This window comes from Penaeus japonicus, unplaced genomic scaffold, assembly GCF_977035675.1.
Source record: "Penaeus japonicus unplaced genomic scaffold, GWHDUDI00000001_assembly GWHDUDI00000041, whole genome shotgun sequence".
In the NCBI taxonomy this organism is placed as follows: Eukaryota; Metazoa; Arthropoda; class Malacostraca; order Decapoda; family Penaeidae; genus Penaeus; species Penaeus japonicus.
The window spans coordinates 19,982,609-19,990,116 of NW_028234443.1; positions in this window are offsets into that span (position 1 = coordinate 19,982,609).

Sequence of the window (7,508 nt, forward strand, 5' to 3'; positions counted from 1 at the left end):
ATTAATTTTGTTGGCAATACTACTTTAGTATTTCGTGTATAAGGAAGTGAAGGGACGTCATGGGAGGTGTTAGCCCGATCGAGAGAAACGCCGCGTTCGTGGGAAGGACGCCGGACGCGTGCTCGAGCGGATTGGAACCTGGCAACGGGGAACGCAGCTCATGGGACAGGACATTAACTGCGATCGAGGATCTAGTCGCTAATCAGACTCGACAGTTTAAGAAACCGCTAGTGATTAGAAATGACCCTAAGATAGATGTTTTCAATGGGAAGGGAATGGTAAAGAGCTGGATTCGGAAGGTAGAGCGTGTACTAGCGCAAATGTCTGAAGATGAGGATGATAAAGTGAGGTTCGTGTTAAATCACATAGACGGAGCCGGAGCTGAAAGAATGTATAACTGTACACGTGAATGGATATGTGTAAAGGATGTCTTTGATGAATGATTGAAAGTGTATGGTCAGAGTGTATCAGTATGGGAGTTATACGAACGAATGGCTGCTAGAAAGCAAAGGGCTGATGAGAAGGTATGGGAATTTTTGGACGCGTTGATAGGAGTTAATGATGAATTTCAGAACCAGGGAGATTGCCTTGATAAAAGGTTGATAGGAGAATGCATGGCTAGCAATATGTGTGAACCTTCACTATGGATGAAAATGAAAAGAAGAATGGAAGATAAACAAGACGATTCCTTAGAGCAGTGGGTATAATGGGTAGCTACAAAAGAGAGAGAATAGAAATGCTTCTTAGAACGTAAGAATACCATAGGAAATGTTAGTGACAGGAGTACAGATGAGAAAGATTGGGGAAAGAGTAAAACTGTAAATGATATACTGTGTTACCGGTGTGGTGAGATGGGACATATCTCCCGGTTGTGTCTGAGAGCAAGCGAGAAGTATGAGAATGAGCGAAGCTGGCGTTACTACGAACCTAAAGTGGGAAACTTGGAGGGCCCTGTGGGACAGCAATCCAACACTCACAGGAGCCCAATACATCGGTTAATACAGATTTCGGCGGACGAAAGCAAAGGGGAGATGATGTAAAACTACATTTTGAATGTCCAACGATAATTGTCAAAATAGAGGGCTTATGTGACACAGGGTCAGAGGTTCCCCTTATAAGTAGAAGAGTGTATGAGGACTTGTGTAAAAAGAGAGGCATCGAGTTAAATCCGACTACGATGAAATTGAGATCTTTCGGAGGGCAAGTGTTGGCGAGTGAAGGGTATATTTCGGTAGACATAGAGGTTTCAGGGAGGAAAGTTAATCATGTTGGGTTATTAGTATGTGATAAGATTGGGGAGGCGTATGACTGCTTGTTAGGGATGAGTGTCCTATTGCAGATAAGTGAAGTGTGGATTGAAATATACAGAATGAGTAAATTGCAGAACAATGAGATTAAACGAGGCTTCGATAAGCACGAGAGAATTGTAGATGACATTTTCAGTATAAGAAATAAAGAAGATTGGGGGTATGCATTAACAAAAAAGTCCCAAATACCGATCATTCCTCCGAATAGCATGAGGTTAATACCAGTGTGGGTTCCGTTGGTCTGTCGTGTTAAGCTCCAAGAAGCGTTAATTGAGCCCCTCACAGGTCTCGATGAAGGATTATTCCCTGAAGGGATACTGCCAAAACAAACAATTAATAGGGTTGTTGGAGGAGTATAGGGACATCTTTGCAAGCGAACAAGCGCCGATAGGGAGAGCCACGGGCGTGCAACACGTGATGCACCAATTCGGGCCCTGTGCAGACGTACACCACTTAATCACATCGACGAAGTGAAAGATCACATAACAGAGCTGTTACGGCAGGGAATTGTATCCCCGAGCTCTAGTCTGTACGCTGCAGCCATTGTAATGGTAAGAAAAAAGGACAAGAGTTTGTGGCTTTGCATAGACTATTGTAAATTAAATAAAGTCACCATACGCGATGCGTTCCCAGTCCCGCACATAGACAAGTCTGTCGAAGCGCTCGCCAGGGCCAAGTATTTCTCGACGTTTGATCTCACAGCGGGGTATTATCAAATCGACGTTCACCCGCAAGACAGACATAAGACACCCTTCAGTACACCCTTCGGGCACTTTGAATTTAACCGATTACCAATGGGCCTTTCTAATAGGCAAAGTACGTTTCAAAGGTACATGGAGCGGATTTCAAGTGATAAAATATTCTCAACTCTAATTGTGTACCTAGACAACGTATTAGTATCCAGCAACACTATTGAAGAGCATCTTGGAAGGCCTTGGGAGTTATTTAACCGAATGAGGGAGTACAGTTTAAAATTTTAAGGCCAAGAAATGTACAGTGTGCGCGACAAAGGTTAAATACTTGGGTTTTCAGGTGTCAGCCGCAGAGATCAGCACAGGCCCGGACAAGATAAAAGCAGTAATTGACTGGCCGACACCCACTACCGTTAAAGATGTGCGAGCATTCATCGGTCTCTGTTCTGACATTTTGCGGAAATAGTTGCGCCATTGCATGAGTTAATGTCAGGAGATTCGCGTAGCATAATAAAAAACGAATGGACCACTGAATGCGATGAATCTTTTAATACTGACGGGCACGCCTATTAATTACCCGGATTTTGAACAAGAGTTCGTGTTAGAGACCGACATGAGTTTCCAGGGTCTGAGAGCCATATAGTCTCAGAGGGATGAGGATGGGAAGTTGCATCCAATTTGCTATGTGAGTCGAGGTCTGTGCCGTTCTGAGAAGAATGTGGCAAACTATAGCTCTCGGAAACTAGAGCTGTTAACGTTGAAATGGGTAATTGTAGACAAATTTCATCAATACCTGGCCGGTAAACACTTCACTGTCTTTACAGATAATTCACCACTGAGTCATTCAGAGACTGCAAAATTAGGAGCCATAGAAAGCAGATGGTTCAGACCTGCAACAATTTGACTTTACTATTGAGTATAAAGCTGGGAAAGATAACACTGTAGTGGACGAATTATCTAGGTTACTTCGAAATATGGAAGTGAGTGACAGTGACGAGGAGTATGGAGTGATGGCAGTAAATAAAGATAAAGACAAGGACAGATTGTGAAAAAGAAAAGAAAAGAATTGAATATATTGAAGAAAAGCTTAGAACGGAACAGAGTAAAATGCCATGTTTCGAAGATATTGTAGCATTACTTAATGGGAAGATGAACGAATATGAGAGGATAAAACGGTTAAACAATGAAGATTTCCGGAAATTGTATCGGGTGAGATGTAATTTGGTGGTAGAAAGGGGGAGAGTGTACCACAAGACGAGCATAGGAGTTAATTCGTTCCTAATAAGACCTGTTCTACCGCCTAAACTATAATTTACTTTGATGGCTGCAAAAAAGAAATGGCCTAATTACATATCTGGTCTCGTTTCAATTTATAAAGCAACTCCCCATGCCGCCACTGGGCATTCTCCATTCCATTTATTATTTGGTAGGGAGCCTAAGTTGCCGAGAGATGAGAAGGATCTGGGCGACTCGGAAAATACAACTGACGAATGGCTGAGTGATCTGAAAGAAAGGCAAGAAAGGTTGTGGGACGTAACAAGAAGAAAGAAAGCAAAAGAAAAAAGCAGTCTAGGAAAGTCTGTGACGAACGTGCAAAGTCAGTTCAATGGGATATCGGGCATGAAGTGCTGCTGCGGAACAATGTAAAGATAGGGCGATGCAAGATGCTAAACCAGTGGTACGATGAAAGGTGGGAAATAGTTGAAGTGCTGGACAGGAAAATGAGGTTATACAAAATCAGGCAAAGTGACGGGTATGGACCGGAAAGGATTGAAAATAGGTTAAATCTAAAGAGTGCACCACTTTTGAGACCTTTCAGAATGAAAACGAAATGTAAAGAGGAAAGGGTTATGGACAAGTTGCAATGCTCCCCACAGAAATTAAGAAATAAAGTACTTGGCTCAATAAAGTGAGTTGATAAAACAAGTATGATAGGTAGTGTCGTAATATGACCTGAATAGAAGGTGAGAGCAGGGTCTATCCTGAGTGAGGCTGGCGACCTCTACCTACTCTAGCTAATTCCTCCTTTTTCTTCTCCTACTTTACTTCTCTCATCACAGTTTGTAAATAGGGAAGGTGAAAACAGGGTTCTACCCTGAACGAAGGCTGGCGATCTCCACCTTAGTTGAGCTAAATCTTTCTTTTCTCTTTTCCTTACAGCCTATCTCTTTCCTGCTATTATAGATGTAAATGAGTTAATCTAAGCTAAAATAGGTGATGGGTAATGGAAAAAGGATACGAGTAATATATTGTATAAGATGATAGAAAAGATTGTGGGTGATTGTGGGATTCGTGGCTATGAGGGTGTTTGTGGAATTCGTGGCTATGTGGGTGATTGTGGAATTCGTGGCTATGTGGGTGATTGTGGAATGCATGGCTATGTGGATGATTGAGGAATACGTGGCTACGTTGGTATGTAGATAGATAGTTGAATGGGGATATAAGAGTACTTTATGTGAAGTGGTAATGTATGAGATATCATCTGCTGTTATGAGAAGATACCTAAATTGTATGCAAACACAGAAATAGATCAGTGACGAGAGGACTGCAGTTGTGATAGTCCCAATAAATAGGTGAGAAATGGTTAGAGACAGTAATGTAATAAATGAGATAATGCGCCAGTCCCCTCGTGTAATTAAGGTTGGCTACAACATTATGTATTCGGTCCCCTCTTGTAAATAAGGTCGAATAATGGGAAAGATGCTCACTCCTTGAGTCGCGAGAATATAGGCGATGATCCTCGTCAGTGCTGTCAAGCGGAGTTTTAGTCAGTCAAAAGTGAGTGACATAGCATACGAGCACTTATGTGTAGGTAGTCGGAATGAGCTGACGCCGTACATTCATTTGGAAGTGGTAGTCTGATTGATGACGCCGAATGGATGTAGCGGGAGTGGTAGGTTCAACTTCCAGTGACCAGAAGCACACGTGCATCAATGGCATTGAAGGATGTGTTCTACGGAGTTGATGGGAGCTCAGAATGGAGCTGATCTGTAAATCTTGGATGGGAGGATTGTAAGGGGAGAAAATATGGAAGGGATGAAAGACGCAAAATACAAGGATAAAGAGTCAGAAGTGTAAATGAGGCGTGAATGTTAATTGGGCAAACGACCTAATGTCTTGACAAGTGCGAATCTGTGAATGTGAGTGAATGAGTTGGGTATGTATATTTATGAATATTTTGTTTACACATTTTATGCACAATTATTTGACGCTTAGCACAGTGCGATGTAATAATAAAAACATGTGTTTGACAGAAAAGTTGCCGCGCACCATTGTGTGAAACCTAAAGGATATTTGTGAACAAATAAGTGGAGTGGCACCTCAGCGTAGGCCAGGGCATACCGCCTTCCAAGGTAGCAATTTTTGCCACAACCCCTTAACCACAAATCCTTGGGACCTTGGGCGCCGCTTGTCACTCAAACACAAAGAGAAGCCCGGAGTGCGTGGAGAGGTGTGGAGCTGACGTCGAGTATGAGTTCGAGCGCGGATTCCTGCATGCCTGTATCCACTCTCTCGTTATGGCGCTTTGGCCCTGGAAACGTGTCACGGGCACCGCTGGCGCCGATCTGCAGTCTTCCTTGTTGCCAAGCAACGGATGAGCACTGAAGGAACTAGCATTCGTTACGGTGTCTTGTCCCTGGGAGACGTGTACAACAATGCCGATCACTCGTCTTCTTCGTCACTAAGCAATGGAGTGCACCGTAGGAAATAGTGGAAATGTGAACTATTCGAGTCTGTGTGGATATCGGTTACTGTGTGGATATTAGTTACTGTGTGGATATCGGCTACTGTGTGGATATCGGCTACTGTGTGGATATCGGCTACCGTGTGGATATTGGCTACCGTGTGGATATTGGCTACCATGTCGATATTGGCTACCGTGCGACCCACTAAAAGAATTGTCCAACTAGAAGCCTTACATCTATCATGGAAATTACCTATATACTCTTAGTAGAGCAGTGATAGTGAGGTTTTGCAGACAATTCCTGTGGGCACTTGGCAGTAAGAGAAACCTCGCTATCACTGCTCTGCTAAGAGTATATTGGTAATTTCCATGAAGAATGTAAGGCATGGTCTATTGGTTAGAAGCAGGGATTGTCACTCTGACGACCCGGGATCGAGTCTCAATCAGGGAGGTAAAATGTGTATTTCTATATGAAACGCGTTACTGCATTCTACCATTTTTCTCTCACACACATATATACATATATATATATATATATATATATATATATATATATATATATATATTCATATATGTATATATATAAATATATATATATATATATATATATATATATATATATATATATATATATCATATATGAATCTATATATATATATATATATATATATTATATATATATATGTATATATATATATATATATATTATATATATATATATATATATATATATATATATATATATTCATATATGTATATATATACATATACATATATATATGCATATATATATGTATATACATACATATATATATATATACATATATGTATAAATATATATATACATATGTATAAATATATATATATATATATATATATACATATATATATATAAAGAAATAGAGAGAGAGATTGGTAGATATATGAATATGTCTAAATAATATATAAAAAGATGAATATATAGATCGATATATGTATATATACTTCCTCTAAGCAAGCTGTTAGTGTGTGGATATGGTCTGTAGTTGAGAATCTGCTGTAGAAGCCCGCCTGTTCCCTGGGTTGTTTTGAATCTAATGTATCGGTGATACGGGCTGTGATGATTTTTGTGAACAGTTTATAAATTACTGAAAGGAGGCTTATAGGTCGGTAATTCTTTAGGTCTTTTGTGTCCCCCTTTTTGTGTATTAAGTTTTATTATTGCATTTTTCCAGGATTTCGGAGTTTTACCGACGCTTAGGTATTTGTTAAAAAGATTGGCCAGTTTTACTGCCGCAATCTCTCCTGCACCTTTTAGTGCCCTTTTTGCTTCCTCTACCATAATGCTTGGGATGTCTCCAAATGTGTTTGCATTCATTCGTGGTTGATCGTTTGAGTGGTACAAGTCGCATTTTTATTGTAAGTCACCTCTCCATTGGGTTACTTTACTACAAGCCACCTCTTTGCTGTCTTAAGGCTGGTGCCTTAAAGAAGAGCTTCTTTATTTTTCGTATGTTAAATTTGCACACATATTTCTTCTTGTTTATCGTCTCAATCAGCTCTGGTGATTCTATTTTGTCTCTGATTGATGTTATTTTCATGTCACTAGCTGTTTCATAAGTTTTTTGTTCCTACCGAAATGTCGCTACTGACATTTACTTACGTCTTGTACAATGTCGTGCCTGTTGGTGATAATGAAATCAATTTCACTTTTAATGCTGGATGGCGATTTCCATGTCTATTTCCTCCTGGATCTCTTTTTGAAGAATGTATATATAATTTTAAGGGATCAAGCAATGGTGTATTCTATTAGCGTTTGCCCTCTCTCATTTCTGGTACCTATTG